Source organism: Malaya genurostris, chromosome 1 (assembly GCF_030247185.1).
Source record: "Malaya genurostris strain Urasoe2022 chromosome 1, Malgen_1.1, whole genome shotgun sequence".
Taxonomy (NCBI): Eukaryota; Metazoa; Arthropoda; class Insecta; order Diptera; family Culicidae; genus Malaya; species Malaya genurostris.
Window position 1 is genome coordinate 138,454,646 of NC_080570.1, and position 26,617 is coordinate 138,481,262.

The 26,617-nt window shown below is 38.5% G+C and overlaps 2 protein-coding genes across 5 annotated transcripts in view; one reads left to right on the top strand and one right to left on the bottom strand.

Annotated features, from left to right (window-relative positions):
* The window catches only part of LOC131425912 (glutamine-dependent NAD(+) synthetase), a 151,112-nt gene that overhangs the window by 71,391 nt on the left and 53,104 nt on the right, over positions 1 to 26,617 (top strand). Inside the window, exon 1 of one of the 2 annotated variants that reach the window (XM_058588201.1) lies at positions 23,207 to 23,227. The exons of the other annotated variant lie outside the window; for it this stretch is intronic. The gene's annotated coding sequence lies outside the window, so the exon portion shown is untranslated. Of the gene's footprint in view, positions 1 to 23,206; positions 23,228 to 26,617 lie in introns of those variants that run through there. 2 annotated transcript variants of the gene reach the window in all.
* The window catches only part of LOC131425911 (cytosolic carboxypeptidase Nna1-like), a 113,678-nt gene that overhangs the window by 71,155 nt on the left and 15,906 nt on the right, over positions 1 to 26,617 (bottom strand). The window lies entirely within an intron of this gene.

A 26,617-nucleotide genomic window follows, 5' to 3' on the forward strand; every position in this document is an offset into this window, starting at 1 on the left:
AGGACGCAGCCATAAAAATTGACAGATTCTGAACCATTGCGTAATGGCAGCGGTTTTTGGTTGCATCCATACTTTCTGGGACAGTCTTTATGTCGTATTAAATATACCAACATTGCAAATGCTTTAGCCATAGTTGATGAAATATGGGTCGTGAAGTTAAGTTTGCTATCGAATATCACGCCAGAGTCACGAATAGAGTCTACCCTTCCGATGATGTACCCCCGAAGAGTATATAGTGAACGTCTGAAGCTTATCATCTTACATTTAATTGTGTTAAACAGCATACCATTCAACAAACACCAATGATCAATACTTGCTATGTCTTCTTGAAGTGCTATAGAGTCGAGATTGGAAGTGATTGGCCGAAAGATCTTCAGATCGTCAGCATAGAGCAATTTTCCAGATTTTATGCAATTACAAAGATCGTTGATGAATAAAACAAATATTGGTGTTCCCAAGTGACTTCCTCGAGGAGGCATTTCGAGCGTATTTGAACGTATGGTATCAATCCTGACGAAAGGGGAGCGACCAGAGTTCGATATAATTCCTGCCATCTAGTCAACCATGGGGTCGTTGCAACTTTAGGATGACAACATTATGTGGTACTTTATCAAATGCTTTAGAATATTCGAAATATATCGCAACAATTTGTTGACGTTTCTCGATGGTGGGAATCAAGCTATCTGTGTATGATAACATATTCGACGTCGTCGATCGTTTTTTTCACAAACCCGTGTTGACAACCAGTAGAAATTTGAGACGCTTTAGAGTTCATCGTGTCGTAAACTAACTTTTCCAGTACTTTAGCTAGGCAGTTCAAAATCGAGATCCCTCTGTAATTTTCAATATTCTGAGTGTTTCCATTCTTATGCATTGGGACTACAGCATCGATTTTCCAAGTACTAGGAAAAGTATGTTCGATTAATGATCGGTTGAAAATCATATTAACTGGTACCGAAAGTGATCGGGCACAACGTTTTAAAAACACTGGCGGTACGCGATCCGTATCTGGACCTTCCGTTGAATCTAAACTGGATAGTACTCTTTCATCACGTCAGTTTTACCTATAATCAAGAGAGGTAGGTTAAGGCTGTACGATTGCAAACTATCAATGTATTCCAACGACTGATTGACAGGGGGGCTGTTGAAAACACCACGAAAATAATTGATAAATAAATATAACGAAAATAATTGATAAATAAACTGTCTCAGATGCAGAGTGAAATCATCTTCAAACATTAAATTATATTGATCGTTCCATCGATTCTAATAAAGATTTCATCAATTTTCTCAATGTTTTGTGTTTTGCCTTTCTCATACAGAAAGACTATGCGATCACCGTGAAAACCGACTTTTGAACGGAGTCCTTCGTGTTCAGAAAATGTATGTGTGTATGTGACAAATAATGTCACTCGTTTTTCTCAGAGATGGTAGATCCGATTTTCATAACCTCAGATTCAAATGAAGGGACTTATGGCCCCATAGCTCGCTATTGAATTTTATCTTCATCCGACTTCCGGTTCCGGAATTACAAGGCAATATGTGGCAGTCTATGAGAAAGTGTACTCTCAATTTTCTCGGAAATTTCTTACCGATTTCTACAAACTCAAATTACAAATAAAAGGTCTTGAAAATCTTTAAAAAGTACCCGAGAAGTTGAATCAGATCCGACTTTCGGATCCAGTATTACAGCGCGATAAATGAAAAATTTTCATTTTCATGAGTATTTTTTCACAAGTGATGGCGAAACGAGGTGCATTTTTTTCCTTAAACTTACTGATAAATTAATCTAGTTGGCAGATCTCGTTAGTTAGTGGATATATAAATCTACTTTGGGAATACTAGTCCGCGGTTTCCGCTTCCGAACGCTCCGGTAATAGTGAAGAAAAGCTCCAACACGGAACTCACTTCGATTTCTCAGCAACGGGCCAACCGATTTTCACAAATCATGAGTCAAATTAAAGCTCTCAGTGTCTTAAATGATACTGTGCAATTTCATCCAGATCCGACTTCCGGTTCCGAAATTATAGGTCGATGAGTACCAAAACTTTCAAACTGTCATACAAAATGATGCAAACCCGATAAGCATTGGTACGTGCTGGCACGGAAAAAGAAAACACCGCCGCCTAGCACACAGTGTGATTCATTCAATTTTGTATAGCGTGCCACATTTATATCTGTATTAACTTGACATAATTGTTTACAAATTGAAAAGGTTATGGTAGTTTATACCCAAAGAACATTTTTGATTTTATTTAAATTTGAAAAAAAATCTTGACAGAATCTTCTAGTGATGTTTTCGAAAATTTAAGTAATATGAGAAAGGCACCATTACACCACTAGGTAGAGTAAAACAGGTTTTTTTTTGAAAATCGAATCCTACACCTCTTAAAAAATCACCTTTTATTAGATAAAATAGAATTCAATGGTAATAAAACATTATTCTAGTGAATTTATTCGAACACAATAACGGAATTTTTTATACTGGTAGAAAGACGTTATGTTTGTAGCTTTCAGGGAAATATTTACTACATGAAATGGAAACTTTTTTATTCTCCAGTAGAATCTCCATCTACAGCGATACACTTGACCCATCGTTTCTCCAACATTTTGATGCCCTTTGAAAACAAAAAGTATATACACCCTCATTCTTGTTTACGGCCGTATGCGATACGTTCGAAAGTATAGCAAATTCGTATTCCCGTTTACGTTCGAATCAATCACACTTTTAAACATCGTACATGCATAAAAACAACGCCCATCCAACTTTAAACTATCAGTTCTGGTACAGATTTGAGTTGTAAATAAAAATCTTTGATATCATTTGTTATTTGACTTGTTTTTTTCACTGATTTTGTATCATCATGTTTGCTTACGTTCGTATCGACCATACGACGAACACATGCTTTCGAACGAATGCGAACAAGCCATTCTTGTTTTCACTCGAACGTGTACGTACGCGATTCCTGTGCAAAAGAAGGATCGGTAGCGCAGGTAGTTTTTTAAGGAAGATTCCAAGCATCAAGGAAGTGACGAATGCTACATAATAAATAAATATCGTACTCAGGACCAATTTTATTCAAGTCGGTAAATGAAATTTTCAAATTAAACTTCGTGCAAAGTAAAAAAAAGCATTTGAAATAGCAGTCCGATCAGTAGTATCTGCGAAAAATATGTTGCATTTTTCTTGCAATTTTGCCATGTTTTCGATAGGCTACATATTTATTTCATTGGTAAAATCATGCATTTAATATAAAATAAAGCATGTTTACCCATGGTGTATTTCCCATAAAGTACTTAATAGATGCAAAATTGATGCGTAAAAACTTTGAACCTCGCATATATTCAAAGGCTCTCCAGAAAAAAACAACATTTTACTATACTGCTTTGCTTTCTAAATGATTTATGCAAAACACAAATTTATGATTTGATTAAAAATCACCTTTAGATTCGAAAATAATTTTGTTAGAGATCGGTTAAACTTTTTTCAATGTGTTCGAACGGTTGATTCGTCTATTCGTCCGTAAACGGGAATGGGACATTTCGTTCGTACGAATGATGTTCGAATACACGTTTCGTTTGAAACTAAAATGGCATACATTCTAGCGTTTCGCATATGGTTAATCACATGAATTGGACTGATTACATCAAGGCTTAGCATTTATTTTAAAAAGTTTACTGATATTTGAATATTTTGTGGCAATTTCGAGTGAAAACAAGAATGACTTATTCGTATTCGTTCGAAAGTACCCGTTCGTCGTATTGCGGATACGGACGTAAACAAGAATGAGGGTGATAGGCTTCCGTTTCTGCAATGACCTCAGTATTCGACGAAAATTTCTTTCCCTGGAGAAACCTTTTCAGATTTGGAAATAGATAATAGTCGCTGGGGGCCAGGTCTGGAGAATACGGAGGATGGTGGACCACTCCCTTTCCTTTTTTTCCCCTTGCTTTTATGCATGAATGCGCTGGTGCGTATTCTTCCATAGCTTGATGAAAACTAGAACTCGTCTGACACGATCAGCTGTTATTCAAACACTAGTGGATAGATTGTTATGAAATTTGGTATTGGGCCATCTAGAGGTTAGCCTCATAGAGTAAAACGCTTGGCTTGTGTTTGCCTTTTGCTGCCCTAGTTTTGAGCGCCTACAGCTCAGTGGTGGATGAATTCATATAATTTGGCATAAAATTAGCTGTAAATTTACAAAATGTTTAAACTCTTGCTTACAACCAAATACTATTTTACCTTTTCTCATAAATTTCTGACTGAATAATGCAGATTAAATAGAATTTAAGAGGTAGATCCGTTTTTGCAATGACCTCAGCATTCGTCGACAATTTTTTTCCCTGGAGAAACCTTTTCAGATTTGTAATTAGATAATAGTCATTGGGAGCCAGATCTGGAGAATACGGAGAATGGTGAACCGATCCGTACCGCAAATCATTCAATTTTACCGTTGCTTTGATGCATGATCCATAGCTTGAAAAAACTAAAATTAAAATTTGGCAGAGTAGAGAGCGGATGATGATACTCAGGATTTCAAAGTCACGATAATAAAATAATGAATGAATGAATGATACTCAGGGGATGGGATATATCGGGGTTGGATTTACAACTCCGAACATAGGGCCAGAGTTTTTCTGGCCCTAAGAGGCGAATGACCTTAAGGGTAAAGCCTCTATGATCGAAATAAAAGAATGTATTTCACATCCTATCGGGGAGACGTCGTCTCAAAAATGCCTTGTTTGATGTTCCTTCGCTCTGTTCCTATAGCGATACGTAATGTAAATTAAAAACTTTTTAAGGTCAACGCAGTTGATGCAAATGGTGCAGAATTGACCGATGACGGACCGATCGAAGCGCTACGATCGGCCCCATATCGTGCTCAATCGGTCCGATAATCGGACCGACGATCGGACTTATGCGGGTCGACAAATTTCACTGGGTAGGATAAGTGAAAAGAAACTGAACTAGCATTTTAGTGAATTTACACAAATCGTTTTGGATTTGAATGAAGAAAGTATTTTTAATTGAAGTACCATTTTGCCTATGAATCTATCCTACCTATTTTTATCAGCGTAGAAATATGCATTTTGGCACTCTAATGCGTCAATTTTCAGAAATCAGAAGGTGCTGTATCTGGGTTGTGCGGGAGGATGAACCTAGCGTTTGTAGGTAAGTTCTGACATCGCTAATAATGTGTAATCCCACAATATCGCTGAGCAAGATGACTATGCCGGGCCTCTCGCTAGATTATGGTCTCTTCTAGATCAAACGCATCACTTGCCAACGGTAGGGCTCTGACGCTGTGCTTTTTTGGGGGATGTTAGCAAGACTCATTTTTTATCCCCTTTCATTCTCAAGACGGTGAGAACTGTCCTTTCGATTATCTCTTCGAGAGAGTAATTTTCTGGTAGAAAATGTTCTCCCTTTTTAGTAGAAAATCTCTTCTCAATATTACTTTAAATTTGTACAGCTTAGCAAGACTTTGGTAATGAACCATTACCACGGTTTGAATATAACTAAATCACCTCTAATGCACTTTGCTTGCATTCGGCACTAACCCCGCTGGAGATCCACAATCTGTTTCTCCAGTAGGCATAAAACTTCCTCATCTTTTGTATCAACGGATACCATTATCCAACAGATACAGATCACCACTGATCGTAAGCTTAATACTAAAAATAAAATTAACTCTTTAGCTGAACCTAACTATACTGAAGTTGGGAAAACTGCTTGAATTCAATGTTTTTGTATTTAACTATATATTTAAAAAGGCACACCGCCTTAGCTCTAAAATGCCGAGGGATATCAATGTTTCTTGAAGAACGGAAAGTTCAACAGGGAGAAATGAACATAAATAGTTTTCCTTTGTCTTTGCTCGATAGTCTCTCTGGTATTCGGAATTGTGGAAAATGCATGAAATGTGTGCGAAATTGCATGAAATTAAGTTTAGAATTCAACATTTCACCGCGTTGCGAGACAGGGAGCTTCGATTGAATAGACGATACACACTGGAGCGGATTGAATTCTTAGGATTTAATGAGAGCGAAGATTACAAAAATGGATATCTAGATAAAGTTTCCGTAACGATTCAGGGTAAGAAATTCGCGATCAGCCACCAAAAATTGCTCTGGAAAAATGGATAACAGGTCGAGATCGACAAGCTTACAACGTTTCTCGAAGGTTGTAGGGATCTCTCCGAAGGGCGAAGCGAAGGAATTTAGGCCAAATAAATGTTCTAAATCTTCATCTTTCAATTATGCTAGTCTACCCCCAAGCACTTCATCTTTCAATTCAAAATTGCAGCTTTTGTGTTAAAGTGTACCGCATATATAAATTAACGCTCTTTCTAGAGCTGGATCGTTGCGTTGTGATGTTTACAATTTTATCACAACAGTAATCATCAGTGGTGAAATTGCAACAAGAGTGAATGCAAATACTCTGATTACCAGGATTTAGCTTTAGAATTCATAATTCAATATTTTGGGTAGATTTAGCTTCACATCTCTAATTTATATAAAAGCGTGATGGAATGTTATGAGTTCAATTCGGTACATTTGGTTTCTCAATAACACGAGTCGACTGAACTGCATGAAACCACTTGAGCCTCTACAATTAGACAATAAAAACTAGAAGTTCACAGCACAAACAGTATTCCCGTTTATTCTAGACTAATAAGACTTTTATTTTTAAACCTAGACAGAATACGGTTTTTGGTGTTAACGTAATGAATCGACTCGGAAAAAATTTTGTTGACTTGCGAACTGGGTGTAATGTAGCGTGCAATTAATTGAGCTCGGATCCATGTTTGAAAGCTAGAACTCGTCACCGTATTTCCCTCCGTGCCGAAGTCCCGTGAGTCCCCAAATTAGTCACAAACAATCCGCTTCGTTGATGGCATCCGCGGCCGTTAGAATGATTGGCGGCGCGTGTGCCATCCTCGAACCTCGACGCTAGTGTCGCGGTCTTTTTAACTTCCTTCTTCTCCTCCTCCTCCCCTTCCCGAATCCGAGTCCGATCCTTCGCCAAGAATCTTTACAGGTTATTTATATTCTGCGCTGTGTCGCTAAATGTATCCCCCGCGTCCTCGCTTCCACGTGCGCAAACCGCTGTGATATTAAATCTTCTCGTGGCGGTGGCGAAAAAAGAATGAATTATTACACACGAAAAAAAAAATCACTACAAGGTGAAATCCGAAACAAGCCAAAACAATGTTTGTCACGGAGCTGCACACGGCCACGGTTCGCGAGTTGTTTTTGGTTGTAACGCTTCGCTACCGTATTTTTCACTGATCCAGAGACTGCACGAAAGTTATTTCGCAAATTGTGCGATCAAAAAAGATTTGTTCTTATTTTTTGCAGTGCTGCTCAATTTTCATAATCTGTAATTATCGGATTGCTCGAAAGTCCCTTCAAAGGGAATTTCGACACTCGTACGCCATTTGACTCTGAGAAGAATAAAACCCGTGTTTTGGTTCAGTGTATGTGTAGTCGAAAAATGTCACTCATCGGGGCATGATGACAGTTTGTTTGTAAGCTACAATTTTGCGCTCATGTGTGAAGTGAAAAAACAAGACATTGATAATTGTCAGGTGTTTTCCTCTTTAAGGCTCAACATGAATTTGGTACAACACACGAACGTAGGTGGGTTGGTGGGACATTTTTTAACTCAATTCCATCAAAACAACAACACTTCCTGTGTCGTGATTCGACTCCTATTCCTACCATCCTAGTTCACGCCCAAAATTGGCATAGAGCGCAGAATTATTCTGACGGCTCATGTTCATTTTTTCATTAGCAGAAATGGCAAATCTAATTACCAGTTCAGTTCAGTTGATGGTTATGATCAAGGTAAAGAGACAATGATTTAAAATAATTCGAATGTGGACCCGGTAAACGACCACAATTGGTGTTAAAGCCGGGGTAAAATAGACAATATAAAAAAATGTGCAATCTCATAACAATGCAACCAATGTGAATATTATTTCAATATCACTTTCTGGAAATCAATTGCGGAGACGATCAAGCTATTCCAGAAATTAACAACAGAAAACAGGTGCTAAAGTCAGAACTAACTTAATCCAATTTGGTCGAAAATTTGGCACACACTTTCTTAAATCATAGAAACAAGCAAGGTTCTCAATGCATAAGAATAGTGCTTAAGAGAATATAAGAAACAGATTGTGAACTCTAAAAAATATTTGTTGAACAAATGTTGAGAACTTTATCAGAAATCCAAAATCAACCGATGAAACAAGACTTAAAAAATACGGACCCCTTTTTTTATACTAAAATTATTATTAAAACCAATACTTGACGTTGATGTGATGTGTAACTTTCTAAAATAAATAAGTTACATATTTAACAGGTATTCATGAAACTCTAAAAAAAATCTGTTCTTAGCAATCTTTCTCATAGAAGTACCCGTTTGCGATATGAATCTTTCTTCTATAGAAACACCCGGAACTGCTATTGAATTCTATTCTGATTCTTCCGGTTCCGGAAGTACAAAGTGATATATGCAAAAAAATGAACAAATTTTCTCGAAAATGGGTAAATTTCAAATGAAATATATCATAGCTCCATAACTTGCTATTAAATGTCGTTATTTCCGCCTCATGAATAAAATCAAGAAAAAATTTGTTGTAGGCAATGTTAGAGACATAACCGCGAGATTGACAATGAACTGCTGTCGACAAGGGGCAGATCACTTTAAAAATGAATGTTTATTTTGCTACATTGTTTTACTAATAAATCATCCGTTTCAAGTCAAATTCTATTAGTTCTTTGTAAAATACTTTGGACTCTGAAAAGAACCGAAGGTTACCATTTTTCCAATTTTCAACAAAATTGATAATTATTTCCCCGAGTAAAACTCCGAACAAAACGGTTGCGTCTCGTTTGGCGAACGGCGCACAAAGTAAATCGGCCACTTGCTTGTGTACACTTCCCTACAGCGCTAACATTCCGCACCGAGTCGATTATCATAGTAGATCAGAAAATCAAAAGAGCGGTTCTAACGGCTACAAAAATAACAACATATAAATTTTTTAGGTTTATTACATCATTTCGGAATATCATTTTTCGGGCCGATTAAATGTATTTATTCTGTTACTCGCACGCAAACAACCAGCAACTGAATGATGTAATCGCGGGATTTATTTTAGGCTTTCAGAAGGTGGTATTTTCTACGATATTAAACGCTGTTTGGAGTAATATTTCTTGGATGCAAAGCAGCCAAATGCTGGCTTTATTTGCACTCGTTTGGTGCGAATTTCGCACTGTGAAAAGTGCACAAAGTGCAGATTTGCACTAAACTGATGATGTTTACCTTCGATTTGTAAAGAAGTAATCTTATAATGTTCCCCCTCGTTATTTATCCACTTTTCGCTTTCTTTTTCTCCAATGCAAACGACCAGCAGCTGGAGGACGCAATCGCTCTTGTATGACGCGAAACTCACACTGCGAATGTCCAACAGCAGATATGCTCACAGAAGAACTAGTTGTTGTTGTTTTTTCTGTGTTTAAGCTTGAGGAACGGAGCGTCATATTTGCAATGGCTGAGGTACCAGTTGAGTAATGCCGAGTGTAGTTCCACTGTCTTGACGTAGATGGCAGCCTACGCACTCGATTTGGCTACGTTCATGGATTATCATACACTGAAGCTAGTAAACGTGCAACAAGGTCTGTTTATAGACTCGGTTGATTTTTATGTTTCATGTTTGGACGTATTTTTTCACTATTTAAACAATGTTTACGTAATAAACATCGTCCCGGGTTGACGGTTCAATGCATAGGGCACTGGTCTTACAAACTAGATGTCGTATGTTCGAGCCCCGACCTTGGAAGGATTCGTAGTGTCAGTAGAATCGTAGCACCAGCCATGCAATGGTTCTGTACACTCTGAACTGGCTGCGAAGTCTGTTGAAACAGAAGGCCAAATTCCACTACAGGAATGTAATACCAAGGCTTTACGTAATAAACATTGTATTAATACCAATCTTACACGTTCTTCCAGTCGTTTCGTGAAAGAATGAGAGTTAATACTCAAACAGGGAAAAAGTATTTTCGTCACACTTTCGCATTGTGAACTTTTGAAAATGCACTCAGTTGAGCATAGTAAAGAAAAATGTAGTCCTACGTCAAAAAAATAACTTAATTTTTCACAGTTCTTTTTAATGTGTGGTTCTGTGAAATGGAGCAAATTCCATAAACTAAACTAAACATGAACTTTTGTCAGTTAATTCTTCTAAAGGGTGTATTCCACAAAAACGACACACCGAAAATCTTCTGTAACTTTTGAACCGTATAAGTAAACAATAAAAAAGTTTGAGTAAATCTTATTCATAGTGTATTGTTTAAATCTGTCAAGCTTTTCATAGTTATTCAAACAGTAGTGCAGTCATATCGTCTGAACAGGAAATTTCCAGCGAAAAATCTTTTTTAAGCCACCTAGTGGTGTGACCTTTCCCATATTACTTATATTTTCGTAAATATTTCGGGTTTCTTCAAAAAATAATTTCATTGAATCTTGAATAAAAACAAGAAAGAAGTCAGTTCCGTTTTTGAAGTGTACCATTATTTCCGATACTCCTGGAACCGGAAACTTGGGCCCGATATAGCCGAAATGTATTCGGCAACTAAAAACACAGTCATATTGTCATATACCATTCGACTCAGCTCGACAAACTGAGAAAATCGGTACTAACATGTGATTAGGGCATATCGTGCGATAGGCCCTTTTGAAAATTAATGCTCATTACATGGAATTCAAGCATATTGTGCATAATTTCGTAGATTGAGCTTCTGTGAGATTATATCGATTATTGAGAAAAGCCGAGTAATTAGCATTATATTTTGCAACATTCGCACGGGCCTATCGCACGATATGCCCTAATAACATGTTAGTACCAAAATGTCTGTGTGTGTAACAGTTCGGCTGAAAAGTTCGTATCGTTTAATAGAAACACACATTTTTTTGCCAAAATTCGTATTTATTATTCAACATAATTGCCATCAGAGGCGATATAGCGATTATAGCGATCTTCCAACTTTTCGATACCATTTTTGTAGTACGATTTGTCCTTTGCCTCAAAATAGGCCTCACTTTCAGCGATTACCTCTTCATTGCTTCTTAATTTTTTACCAGCGAGCATTCTCTTGAGGTCTGAGAACAGGAAACAGTCACTGGGGGCCAAATCTGGAGAATACGGTGGACGAGGGAGCAATTCGAAGCCCAATTCGTTCAATTTTAGCATGGTTTTCATCGACTTGTGACACGGTGCATTGTCTTGATGAAACAAAACTTTGTTCTTCTTCAAATGAGGCCGTTGAAATTTCGTCCTTCAAACGCTCTAATAACGCTATATAATAGTCACTGTTGATGATTTTTCCCTTTTCAAGGTAGTCGATGAAAATTATACCATGCGAATCCCAAAATACAGACGCCATAACCTTACCGGCCGATTGTTGAGTCTTTCCACGCTTTGGGTTCGGTTCATCGCGTGCAGTCCACTCAGCTGACTGTCGATTGGACTCCGGAGTGAAGTGATGGAGCCATGTTTCGTCCATTGTTATATATCGACGAAAAAAATCGTTTTTATATCGATATAACAGCTCCAAACACTGCTCAGAATCATCAATTCGTTGTTGTTTTTGATCGATTGTGAGCTCACGCGGCACCCATTTTGCACAAAGCTTTCTCATATCCAAATATTCGTGATCAATATGTCCAACACGTTCCTTTGATATCTTTAGGGTGTCAGCTATCTCGATCAACTTCACTTTACGGTCATTGAAAATCATTTTGTGGATTTTTTTCACGTTTTCATCGGTAACAGCCTCTTTTGGACGTCCACTGCGTTCATCGTCTTCGGTGCTCATATGACCAGTACGAAATTTTACAAACCACTTACGAATTGTTGCTTCGCCCGGTGCAGAGTCTGGATAACACTCATCAAGCCATTTTTTGGTATCGGCGGCACTTTTTTTCATCAAAAAGTAGTGTTTCATCAACACACGAAATTCCTTTTTTTTCATTTTTTTCACAATAACAAAAGTAGCTTCACTCAAAATGCAATATCTCACAAACTAATAATCAGACAGCTGTCAAATTTATACACGTATCTTTTGAAGGTTGGTACTAACTGAAAATGGTATGGATTTGATTCTAGTGGCGCCCTCTCATAGAAACGATACGAACTTTTCAGCCGATCTGTTATGTGACAAACAATGGCACTCGATTTTCTCAGAGATGGCTGAACCGATTTTCACAAGCTCAGATTCTAATGAAAGGTCTTATTGTCCCATAGATCGCTATTGAATTTTATCCCGATTCGACTTCTGGTTCCGGAATTACAAGGCAATGTGTGCAAATCTATAAGAAAATGGACACTCAATTTTCTCGGAAATTTTTGAACCGATTTTTTACAAACTAAGATGCAAATGAAAGGTCTTGAAATTTTTTAAAAACTCCCCGCAAAGTTGATCCAGATCCGACTTTTGGTTCCGATATTACAGCGCGATAAGTGACAAATTATCGAGATGCATTCATCTGATTGGCAGACCTTGTTAGTTAGTGAATATATAAATCTATTTTGGGACTACTAGTCCCCGGTTTCCGCTTCCGAACGGTAACTCACTTCAATTTCTCAAAAACGGTTAAACCTGTTTTCACAATTCATGATTAAAATAAAGCTCTCAGTGTCATAAAAGATACTGTGCAATTTCATACAGATCCGACTATCGGTTCCGAAATTATAGGGCGATGACAAATACAAAATAATGTAACGGATTTTAAGCATCGGTACGTGCTGGTACGGAAGAAGGAAACACTACCGCCCAGCACACAGCGTGCTTTGTTCAATTTTGTATAGTGTGCAGGGCTGTTACATTTAAATCTATATTAACTTGACATAACTGTTTACAAATTGAATAGGTTATGTTAGTTTATACCCGAAGAAAGTTTTTGATTTTATTCAAATTTGAGCGAAAAAACTCTTGACAGAATCTTCTAGTTATGTTTTCGAGATTATAAGTAATATGAGAAAGGCATAGTTTTATTTCTTTTATGCTTTTTACCTTGTTAACTTTCTCATAGAAAAAGGCTACGCATGCGCTGAGAAAACCGACTGTATACCATTCGACTCAATAATTCAAGTACGCAAAACGGTTGGGTGTGTATGTATTTGTGTATAAAACAAAAATGAGAAAAGTTCACTCGATTTTCTCAAAGACCATTCATCCAATTTTCGCAAACTTTGGTTGAAACGAATGGTCTTGCGATCCTATATAACCCTACCGAATTTCATCCGAATACGACTTCTGGTTCCGGAATTACTGGCTGCTAAGTATAAAAATTTCATTTTCACGAGTGTGTTTTTATACATTAGACGGAAAAAAATATGTTGATTTTGGCTGTACCAGATCCTCCCCTCTGATTCCGGACTTGAGTGCTCCAAACCGAAAATTACTCAGAAACGGTTGAACCGATCTTCGCAAACTCAGATTTAAATAAAAAGTATGTGTCAGGTGTACAACTTTGCTTCCGCCGTTTTCCGATAGGTGGCTGTACCGGCTGAGGCTGATTAAAATACATAGATGATAATGCCTTTAAAGTGAGTGTGTACAGTGCCTAACGAATTTCAGTGACAGTTGTTCTTGTTTTCGTATTATTCACGCTCGAAAATGTCTCTTTATGTGCCCAATTCTCGCCATTTGCGGGAAGTTTTACTTTTCTGTTACAATTCGAAAAAAATGCAACTGAAGCGCATCGAATGCTTTCAGAAACTTACGTTGATGCTGCTCTGAGTAAAAGAACGTGTCGGGAGTGGTTTCAATGTTTTAAAAAATGGTGATTTCGATGTCGTAGACAAACATGATGGTGGAAGAGAAAAAACCTTCAAAGATAAATAACAATTTACTACGAGCTCTTAAAACCGGGTGAAACCATCACAGGAGATCGCTACCGAACGCAACTGATGCGCCTTAGTCGCGCGCTAAAAGATAAGCGGCCACAGTATCAAGAGCGACATGGCAAAGTCAGCCTCCAACACGGCAATGCTCGGTCTCACGTCGCAAAAGTGGTCAAAAAGTACCTGGAAACGCTGAAATGGGAAGTCTTGCCCCACCCGCCGTATTCCCCAGATGTCGCCCCTTCTGACTTCCACCTATTCTGTTCGATGGCACACGGCCTGGCAGATCAACATTTTCAATCCTTGGAAAAAGTTGGAAAAATGTATTGCTTCATGGATAGCGTCAAAAAAGGACTCGTTTGTTGTGATTTTTTTTTCAATTTTAAACGAATTTATGAATGAGTTTGAACATTGCATTTTTTATGTAATCGTAATCGGTCTTGTGCCCTACACAACCCTGTAATTTTTTTGCTCTTATATGTCATGTCAGTTCTATTTGTATTCACGTCATTCAGTTAAGTCTCTGACATTACCCACACTTCTTATTCTATCTTTTCTTTGGTTTCTTTTGTCGTTTGTCTCTTGAAATGTTGTTTTAAGAGAAAAAGAGAGTTTTTTTTCTGCACACTCAAGATGATGCCTAAAACACAAACAAATATTAGCTGTAGCGGCGTCGTTCCATCGTCGAAATTTGGCATGTCTGCTCAGATATTAATGAACTAGAAGACACTATAATTTCTTTTTGCGATAGCTTGAATCAGTCTTTAATACCAAGAACACGTAACAAAATGAAGAATTATGAGCGAACGGCCTACGGGCAGAAGAAGAGATGAAATTAAAAATTAAAAAAGTTTAAGGAAACGAATTTTCCGCTTCATGAAAGCAGTTCGAAAGCACGAAAAAACGTGATTAACTTTTTCCTTCCTTCGGGCGTAGAAAATAACTCGCCTTTGTGGCTTGTTTTACGTCTGCAGAGCCGCAATTCAATTCACCTCGTGTTTAACGAATAACACCTTCCACTTCTTTTGTTGTAACTTTGTATGAGTCTCCGGCAAATTATTCCGAGATAATTTCCTCTAGAAGGTATATGCCCAATTGCGAATGGAGGCTTCTATACTTGAGATAAAAGAAAGTATTAACAAAAATGCGTTAATATACTCAAACAATTCTGCCTCTAACTAGTTACCAACCAAGCATATATGTGCCTCAATGGCTCAATCGACTATAGGACGAACTTAGTGATTCCATGATTCTCGGTAAAAGTCGCGGTCACAACTGATGTAATTTTCAAATTGCACTGCGACGTTCCATGCCCACTAGCGCCATTCGGTGGTTTAGTTCCTTACTAAATTATTTTGACTACCATTCCAATTGAAATAGCATATATGTTCCGGAGATAAAATAGATTCCAAGAATAGTTTCTATTTCAATTCCCATGCTTTCGTATTGAAAAAAGGTAAAATTCGATATTTATGATTTCCATTGACGATGGACAAAACCACATAATGCGAGTTGCTTTACAATTCGGCATTTGATTTAGGAAATATTTCATTCTATTGTGCTATTGTATTATGGATTTGTTAGATATGAGAAAATTATGAAATTAATGTTTCACTAATTTTAATCGCGCATTCCAAGTATTTGCGGAATTTTAAATGTTATGAATAATAATAATATTTGCGAATTGAGAGGAAGTTGAATTCGTTTGGATGATCATTTTAAAAAGCTGATGTTGTAAACAAATCATTATATTTTCCGTTACATTGCCTAAATCCACTTCGTTAAAAGAAGCGAATGGCATTGAAAGATTAGTGATAGGTAATCGGCTGCCTGTCACACTAGCGTAACTTGCATCGGTTGATGAAGATGATGTGTCAGATTTACCTGCAACAGTTTGTTTTTATTAGGAGATGAAGTGGAGGACGTACATGTATTTTATTTATTTATATAAGAAGAAATACGAATATTTGAAGCCATAGGCGTGACAGGTAAATTTTTAGGTAAATTCTGAAAAATTTAAAATCATTGAATTCACTCTTTGTTGTCTAAGTAAACGAGCGTTTAACTTTTGTCCCTGACAGCACATTTCAAATAATTGGATTTATGATTTCCATCACAATTAGAACATGAAAATTTATCAGTTGTTTTATTCGCCGTATGTCCATATGACATTTTGTGTTTTTTGTATCATAGCCGAAGCCTTGACAACGGTGATTAGATAACGTTCCTGGGAGATCCCAGAGTGTAGCTTAGAAATACCAGTTTTTTCATAAATATTACTTGAGAAGAGGCCAAACTAAGCCATTTTTTAGTTCATTTTTTTTTATTAAATCTGTGTTTTGAACAGCCTTGAAAGGTCTGTTGGATTTTATGTCGTATGAATATAATTTATGAAGTTTCTCAGACAAATATCGAAGAAGACGCTCGTGATCTTCCAATCCATCAACCAAGAATCGACATACACCTCTTCGTCCGATTTGAAATGACACAAACTCTGTACGGAATGCTTTGAAGTCGGAGATCATCACCGTCTCTGGAAACATAGATTGTTGTTTCTTCCCAGAACGACAAGCGTCCATTTTGGGAATTTTCGAAGAATTTTCTTCTATGTCACTACAAACAGATTCAGGATGAATATCGTAGATGTTGTCTGACGTCATAGGATTAACGAAAGGGGACTCCTAGTTTGAATAACTCTTGATTTTGAGGTAGCCTAACAAAAGACTGATTATCTCGAAGAGTAATTCTTTGGATAGTTAGCCTTGGAAAATGCTGAATTTTATAGCTCTGGCATAATTAGCCTAAAATAACTGACCAATTATTAATCTTCGAAAATACTGTTAGTGAATCAAGTAGACTTGAAAACGACTGCAGCCTTGGATCTGTACAACTCTAGGTGGCCAAAAAATTTTCCAGGCGCCAAGAGCTATTCCTGTGCGGTGCGAACGACTGTTCAACACCGATTGAGGTGCGCAATTTCAGGATGTCGTTTTGCTGTCAATTGATGTCGAATACAATATGTTGAAGTATATTTCAAACCTGAAGCGCTATTTTATTGGTTGGATTCCCCTTTTTCCAATTAAAAGGCACATGAGAGCATGGAGACAAATGTAATACGCACAGTGAGCCTTAACTTTACGAAATCGACCGATGAACTATAAATACGAGGTCTGTTCAAAAAGTACCCGGAATTCTCATTTTTCTAAAAAAAATATTTATTTATTCGTCTACATCTATATGGTCCCCTTCAAAGTAATCCCCCCCTAGATATAATACACTTATGCCAGGGTTTTTTCCAGTCTTCGAAACACCCCTGATAGTCACTTTTTGTAATGCTCTGTAGCACTCTCAGCGATTCTGCCTCAATCGATGAAAAACGCTGTCCTTTCATGGGTCTCTTCAACTTTGGGAACAGGAAAAAATCACACGGAGCGATATCTGGTGAATAAGGAGGTTAACAGCTCCTGAGCGATGGTAATGCGTTTGTTTTTTTGATCAAAATTCAGCAGTTTTGGAACGAATTTTGCTGCCACTCGTTTCATGCCCAAAACATTTGAAAAAATATGATGGCATGAGCCAACTGATATGCCAACTTCATCAGCAACTTCTCTAATAGTGATTCGGCGATCATCCATAATCATTTTTTCCACTTTTCCCACATTTTCATCGATTATTGACGTGCTGGGTCGACCGGAGCGTTCGTCGTCTTCAACGTCTTAGCGGCCATCTTGGAAACGCTTATACCACTCGTAAACACTTGTTTTTTTTTCATAGCAGACTCACCGTAGGCTCTCTGTAACATTTCGCACACTTGGTTTCACTTTGTTTCATTTTCACGCAAAATTTAATACAAATTATTTGACTCTTCAATTCTTCCATTGTTTAAACTAACAAAAATCGCCGAGCTAAAAAAACACGTCTACACCAGCCGCTACAAGACAGAATGTAAACAATGAATACAGCTGAAAATTTCACCATACATTAGGGACATATGTACCAACACAATAAAAAAAAAATTTGACCACCGGACTCTTCAGACGCGCGCAATTAAAAAATTCCGAGAACTTTTTGAACAGACCTCGTATGAAAAACTATAATATCTATTGGACGAAGATTATACACTAACACAGCAAATGATGTCAATTTGAACAACGCATTAATCGAGAAATTGCCCGAATGGGCTCAAAGAAACCACTAAGCCACCCTGCAGTTTAACCCACTTCTTCTGGTGTTTCCAGAACCGGAAATCAAAGACGGGTTATTGAAAAGTGAGAATATTTCGCCCACAAATAACTAGTACAGAAAACTAAGAATTTGTTAATTACTAAATTACTACACCGCATGTACGGTTAAAAAAGAACCTGTTTTGAAGCGAGTGTTCGTTTTTCGTTTTCTTTACAGCGTGTACGAAATTGAACAAAGCACGCTGTGTGTATCGTTTGAAAAGGTGTGTTGTAATTTCTTCTTCCATGCCAGCACGTACCGGCTTTGTATCGTCATTTGATATGGCGGTTTAAAAGCTTTGACGCCCATCGCTCTGGAATTGCGGAACCGGCATTTGAATGTCCACCTTCAAACAGTTCCATACTCTCTCAATTGTAATTTTTTGTACTCTACAGCTATGCGCAAAGACTCGAATTATATTCACCTGCAGTAGAAATGATGTTCAATACGTCTAAATTTTTCGCAAAATTTTTTTGATCGAACTTTAACTACCGCATTTCAGAATCCTACTAAAAAATCTCAAACACAGTCCCGCGTTCATGTTTATAGTTCTTAACAAACCAAACAATCAAATTCATAAGATTTTTTATTATTTAATCCACCACAAAACGTATTTTTTTATCCAGCAATTTATTCTCTTGATTGGTTGCGATGACAAGTCGTTAAATGTCATGAAGGAAAATACAGGAATACTTTAGGAGAGATCGCATGTGCTTCGACTTTCTTATCAACGCAACGGTTGGATGCGCTTTTGAACGGTTAGATGCAACAATGAGGATAAGTGCAACTGTCGTTCCCCTCGCAAAATACAAAACATCCGACGCTTAAGACCTTTCATTTAAAACTAAGCTTTAAAAAATCACTTCAGCCATATTTGAACAAATTAAATTACACAATTTGTTACAGGCATACACTGCCCATACTCGCATATCAGTCCTATATCGTTTTTCGCCAATATTAAGTTGGCCTGAGGAATGCAATCTATCCTCAATATACTATCAGAAATTGCAATAAAAGTTGAGGGTTCGTTCAGTATAATGTGAAAAAAATATCAACTCATGTCTGTCCCACCGGCTGCTCGGCCATCCATGGAAGTTGACCATCAATGTTAACTTCCCTCTCTGAGCAGCCTAGATAGCCGTGTAGTGTCGGTAGCGGTTTCCCAACTGCTAAGAATAACGCTACGGTCCACCTGTACCGGTGGTATAAGTCCACCAAACAGGTAAGCCGTGTGGCATCCGGCGGAATTATTTTTTACCAAGAATTGATCCACTGGTTTCCTATTCCATGTCGTAAAAGGCCACAAAAATAGGAACTCCTAAGTCAAGGTGTATTTCCGTGCCGATGGCTGAATGGCTGCAGGAGGTTAAACATTGCAGTCGTGAACGGAATATCTTGGGTTTTTCCCTTACTGGATACACGCAATGCTTAGCAATCAATTTCTTTGATCATCGCTTCGGCAGGCCAGAGATTAGAAAGCTGAGTGTCTGTGGGTGTCCTCAAGGTGGTGTACTATCCCCACTTTTATGGAACCTAGTCGCTGATGGTTTGTTAAGGAAACTTAATAACCTTGGATTTCCGACTTATGGTTTTGCCGACGATTATCATATATTGATGACCGGTATAAGCATTAACACTCTCTTTGATTTAATGCAGCAAGCCCTGCGATCTGTTGAACAATGGTGTTGTCAGGTTGGATTGTCTGTAAATCCGGGCAAAACATCAATGGTGCTTTTCACTCATCGTAGGATAATCACAGGAGCTCGTCCGTTACAGTTCTTCGGTTCAGAGGTCACTGTGGTCGATCAAGTTAAATACGTCGGGGTTATTCTTGACTCAAAACTGAATTGGTCTGCTCACATTGATTTCAGGATTAAAAGAGCTTGCATGGCTTTCGGCCAATGCAGACGAGCTTTTGGAAAATCATGGGGACTCAAACCCAGATATATTCATTGGATCTACACAACTATCGTTAGACCAATTTTAGCATATGGATGTCTTGTATGGTGGCAGAAAGGAGAAGTCGCGACAGTTCAGTCAAAGCTAAATCATCTCCAAAGGATGGTCCTAATGGCGATGACAGGAGCATTCACGACAACTCCTACTGCTGCTCTAGAGGCGCTACTGTGCATTAAACCACTACATGTGTTCCTGAAACAGGAAGCATTGTCTTGTGCATGCCGTCTTAAGGTTACAGGGCTTTGGAACAGTAACCCATTAGAATATGCTACCAGTCACACTCGCTTGTGGTCTCAAATGGTTCCGTGGGATGAGTATTTACTCGCTCCTAGTGACCTAACTCTCACATGCAGTTTTCCTTTTAAAACATTCAATGTGAGCTATCCTCTTCGTTAGGAATGATTGTCTGGTTGTCTGGAACGACAACTTGATGAACACATAGTTTGTTTTACGGACGGTTCTCTGTTGAATGGTCGTGCTGGTGCTGGTGTCTACTGTCGTGAAATAGGCTGGAGCAGTCTCATTCACTTGGTAGATACTGTACTGTGTTCCAAGCAGAAATCTACGCGATTCTGTGTGGAGTACAATCGGCACTTCAGCAGAGGATCTGTGGTAGACGTATTTGTTTTTGTTCCGACAGTCAGGCAGCCTTAAAAGCACTCAGTTCGAATGACTCACGGTCGAATCTAGTGATGTGTCGCTTTTGTAAGATCTCTAAATCCTCTCGGGGGTTGGAGGTTTTATAAACAGCAGACTGTTCGGGACCTCGTAGAGGTTCAGAATTTCCTTCTGCTTCCACTGAATGTGATCCTCAGCAGATTGTTCGGCATCCCTTAGGGGTGCAGAATTTACTTCTGCTTTTATGTGTTTTTGTGTCGTCAATTTTTCCCATCCTCCTAGTCCAACCCTTACCATTTCCTTTCAATCCTTCCCTCTTATATATCGGGAAAATGATGCTAAAAACATATTGATGGCAAGGCACAAATCTCCAAATATCAAGGGGAACGTGCCATTTGAGCCAATTTGTTCTGATTCCTGATTCCTGATACAGGCATACACTGCCCATACTCGCATATCAGTCCTATATCGATTTTCGCCAATATTAAGTTGGCCTGAGGAATGCAATCTATCCTCAATATACTATCAGAAATTGCAATAAAAGTTGAGGGTTCGTTCAGTATAATGTGAAAAAAATATCAACTCATGTCTGTCCCATATGCAAAGTACCCGCATATCAGTCCCATTCAGTGCAAATTACAACAATTTCATTTGTTGCAATGTTAGAATAGCAAAATTGTATTATTAATAATATTTCATGTAGTAATACAATGATTTAGCATTAGGTAGAACAATAAATCAAAAAATGCGAAAATAAAATTTTAATCGTCTTTTTCTCGACATGCCGATTTTCCATATGGGACTAATATGCAAGTATGGGCAGTACAGAAGCATACATTTCAGGCTTAGGTTCGAAAACGGATGCTTCAATGTTTTTAAGTGTCATACACGTGAGACGTGAAGATGTATGTTCTATTTACCATCAAAATTCAAATCAATCATGTTTACATTCTCCATTAGGAATAACCATGCGTTTACATACAATAAAATTTGATGGATTTTCTCGATACTCGATTGATAATAAACTGTTTGCTTCGAATTTACTACTTTCATCTTATCAACCCTTCAACTAAAACAAAGGGTAGTTAAGTTCTTAAACCTGAACTCTTAAAATTTAATGAACGCAATCGTTGTGCAGCGAAAATCTCGTTTTGTTTATTTATTCATCTTCCCAACCGGATGGGATGGCACAAGCGAAGAAACAATTTCGATGTCCTCCCCATTCGTACGGGACCAACCGAAACGCAGGGAATTCAATTACCTACCTACCTTACTCACGTGCACTGCAACTCACAGCTCTCTAGTAGCAGCGGTGGTCGACAGACAGCTAGAATTATGCAATATGTGTTATTTATTCCCGGTTCCCGGTTTCACTTTGTTACACTTTTTTGGCTAATTAGTTATTGCCAGTCTCTTCCCACAAACCACCGAAAACTGAATCAGCTGTTTTGGTTTCCCGAGGCGAAAAATAAACACACACAAACACAAACGTGCACCGATGAGAGCTGCTGCTGCTGTACGTCACCGGCATACACACCGTGCGAAAGCAGGCCAATTTCCGATGCAATAGGTATCTGTTTTTTTTTTGTTTTCAAGTTCAAATTACCGCCGAAGGCTTGGACTTTTTGCTTTCTATCCGGACGGAGAGCGACGAGATTTACACTGGACGCTACCACCAGATGAAATCTATTGTTTCAATCCACTGCCACCTGCACAACACAACGGTTTCGGCTTTCGTTTTTTGGTTTTTTGGTTTCCCTCCGCAGGTGTGTTTTGTTTACAGCTCTATTGTACCGAAACACACACCGAGCGCGCCCGCGAGCAAAATCCGTTCGTAACTAGAAAACTTCACAATGGACCACGCGCTTCCACTGCGATCCGTCCCATCCGTGTTTCCGTTGGAAGTCTGCTGAGCAACTGACGGACGGACGGATGGCTGGTCAAACTTTTCTACACTTCTACACCGCCTCAGTGCGACGGTTTTTCTGTGTGGGATGCAATTTTCCGAATGGCGCGAACCCTGCGAAGTAGATCACGACCATCAGCACTGAGCAACACCAATAGCAGCAACAGCGGGTTGGTGAGGCAAGTGAGAAAATTTTTGTACGCGAATCAACACATTCGTGTGCCAAGGGTTACGCGCGGACGGACGGACGGACGGTGTTCGGCTTTGGCTTCGGCGTTTTCACCGCGCACACGATTGCTGTGATTTGTGAAAGAAGGAAATTTTCCGAGGTGGTGGGTGAGCCATCGACTGTTAGTGAGCTGTGCTGTGCTCACACGAACTGGAAGACGGCCGATCGGGATCGGGTTTCTCCCTTTCGGGACTGGGTGTTTGCGAAATGTTTGCGCACTGCACTGCACCGCACAGTAGTTGGTTGTTATTCTTTGGATGCTGAAGTGTGTTTTTTTGTTGTGTTTCGTACAAACCGTCATCATCATCATCATTAGCGGGCTGAGGAATCAGACTATTGACCGGCACAATGTTTGAACGGATTCCGGAATTTCAGGTTTGAAACCATAATAAATTTAAATGTCAATTTTCCGAGTAACAATTCTATTAGTCTAATCAATTTAAAATATTTATAGTTGAATGAAAAATATCATAAATCGTGAGCATGATAGTTTCGTTTATCGCTAGAACTTTATTTCCCTGATCCACCAAGTTGATTTGCTTTGCAAACATATCACAATAACTTCTCATCCTTCCTCCCGGCTAATCAGAACATTTTCCCACGAATAGGCTGGAGTCGTGACTTCCGTGCAAAAATTTGCTTACTTTGGCAGGGTGAAAAGTTTTTGAGCCTAGCTGGTTTCTGGCATCAACACTTATTGATTACAGATGTTGCCTAAAAACTTCCTACGCGTTCAAATTGCCACCGAAAGTTTACCTCCCCCATGTGGTCACAAATTCCTCTGAAACGTCGAATGAAACAGAGACCAGGAATGTAACGAAACATTGCCGAATGAAAGTGTATTTATTTATTTATTTATTCATTTATTTCAGTTAGTTGTAAAAGTTTTATTAAATCTGTGCCATTCATACTGAACTATAATCTCCATGGTTGAGGGGCACTTTATTATTTTAGTTTGCAAAATACAAATCAGGTGTTTTGCAGTCGTTGATCGGAAAATAAAATAGGAAATTTCAGATTATTTGGCGCATTGTTCTTAATAAACTGATGTTTGCTTGTTCGAATATTCATCTAGCAATAACGGAGAAAGATGATTTTGTGTTTTTCAATAAGGACTTCCTATAAGATTGTAAGTTAAACCTGAAGTAATTGATTCGTAGAATACAGGAGTAAAGCTGTGCGTCGATCAGAAATTTCGAAATCGGTAGCGCTAGACTATTTCTTACCGGCGGAGGCGTCGAATCGACGTGACGCGCCGTTAGCATGAACATTCGGTGGCGGCAGCAGCGTTTCCAGGTCATTTTTCCAAAAATCTGTATTCGGCACAAATATCTATCTGTACCACATCGGTATCAAAATCTCGTCAACATAAGTAGGGTAAGGGCTCCCTATTTCATCTCATTTGTAAGGACGTTACCTTAAAAACCTGATTTAGCCACCAAAATCACTACGATTTTCTCATATTTCTGCTTAATTCGTTTTGCTCCACATTGGGAATTGATTCACATTCCTTGGAAATTAAAATAATAATAAAAAAATAATGAAATGTGAAAATCGGTTCAGCCATCTCTGAGAAAAGTTAGTGCCGTTATTTTCACAATTTTTTGCACATTTTACCCCATAATTCCGGAACCGGAAGTCGGATCTAAAAAATATTCAGAAATTTTGTATGGGACCACAAGACCTTTCATTTGAATCTAAGTTTGTGAAAATCGGTTCAGCCATCTCCGAGAAAAGTTAGTGCAAAAAAACGTTACATACACACATACGCACATACACACACACATACACACACAGACATTTTGCGTACTCGACGAACTGAGTCGAATGGTATATGACACTCGGCCCTCCGGGCCTCGGTTCAAAAGTCGGTTTTCACAGTGATTGCATAACCTTTCTATATGAGAAAGGCAGAAAAACAGTTTTGAATCAATAAAACGTTTAAAATATTTTGTATTGTTTTTATTACCTTTCGTTTCAAATTTAAAATTTTACTCTGCAGTTAATTTGGAGAAATAAAAAAACAAAAAAAGAATTGTTACTATTTAGGCATTAGCCCTTCTAAAAACAAAATGCTGAACCAAAGATGCCATTCATACAGATTTATCTGTATTGTATAGATTTTTGCGTTCGCGATCGTTAAATCAGATTACAAATTTTCTACATTTAATACAGATTTTTAAAGGTTCAGAAAACACATCAAGTGCTGGACTTGTCAAATTCAGTGACACTGTGGACTTTATATTTTCCGTCTTTAACATTTCTGACCCCCTAAAAGGTATTTTGATGATTTTCCAACCAAAAGTTAAAATGTTTTTGATGCACCTGACTGCAAAATGGCCCCTCCTCTCAGCAATCGTTTCCTTCGATGACTAATTTTTCGAACGAGGTCAAGAATTCGATCACTGTTTTACAGTGGAACTGTAGAAGTATCATCCCGAAAATAGATCCTTTTAAATACTTAGTAAATAATCTAAAATGTGACGCATTTGCATTGTGCGAAACTTGGTTAACTTCTGATGTATCACTAAACTTCCACGATTTTAACATTATTCGCCTGGATCGAGATAATCCCTACGGAGGAGTACTTTTGGGGATAAAAAAGTGCTATTCCTTCTTTCGAATTAACCTCCCCTCGATATCAGGTATTGAAGTTGTCGCATGTCATGTCACAATTAAAGGCAAGGACCTTTGTATTGCTTCCATCTATATTCCCCCTAGAGCCTCAGTTGGGTACCACTGGCTCAGCAGTATCATGCAACTTCTTCCCGCACCGACGTTAGTTCTAGGAGACTTTAACTCTCACGGTACGGGATGGGGTTGTCTTCATGATGATAACAGATCAGCTATGATCCATGATATTTGCGACAACTTCAATATGACAATCTTGAATACGGGAGAAATGACACGAATTCCCGCACCACCAGCAAGACCAAGTGCGCTAGACTTATCCCTTTGCTCGACATCGCTACGGTTGGATTGCACGTGGAAGGTAATCCCTGATCCCCACGGTAGCGATCATCTGCCTATCGTAATTTCAATCGCCAGCGGATTAAGACCATCGGAAACAATCAATGTTTTGTATGACCTCACACGAAATATTGATGGGAAATGCTACGCAATATCGATATCTGAGAAACTAGAAACAACACAAGAACTTCCTCCGGAGGAAGAGTATACGTTTATGGCTGGCTTGATTCTAGATACTGCGATTCAAGCTCAGACGAAACGTATACCCGGCGCGAATACTAACATTCGTCCATCCAACCCGTGGTGGGACAAAGAGTGCTCATCACTCAACGCGGAAAGATCTTTAGCATTCAAAAAGTTCAGAAAATATGGAACACCTGATAATTATAGAAATAAGGCAGCGCTAGATAAGCAAATGAAGAACTTAGTTAAAGCAAAGAAACTAGGTTACTGGCGACGGTTTGTTAACGGATTAACAAAAGAAACATCGATGAGCACTCTTTGGAACACAGCCCGACGAACCAAAACACAACGAACGAAAGTGAGGAATATTCTAACCGGAACTGAAGATATCCCGCGCCGCGACTTCGAATACAAACGAAACACCGTTTTCGATGGTAGGGTTCTCACTTGCGCTCTTGTCGTGTAACAATAAAGCCCCGGGGTTAGACAGAATTAAATTCAACTTGTTGAAAAATCTTCCTGACTCTGCCAAAAGGCGCTTGCTGAATTTATTCAACAAGTTCCTCGAGGGTAATATTGTTCCACACGACTGGAGACAAGTAAGAGCTATCG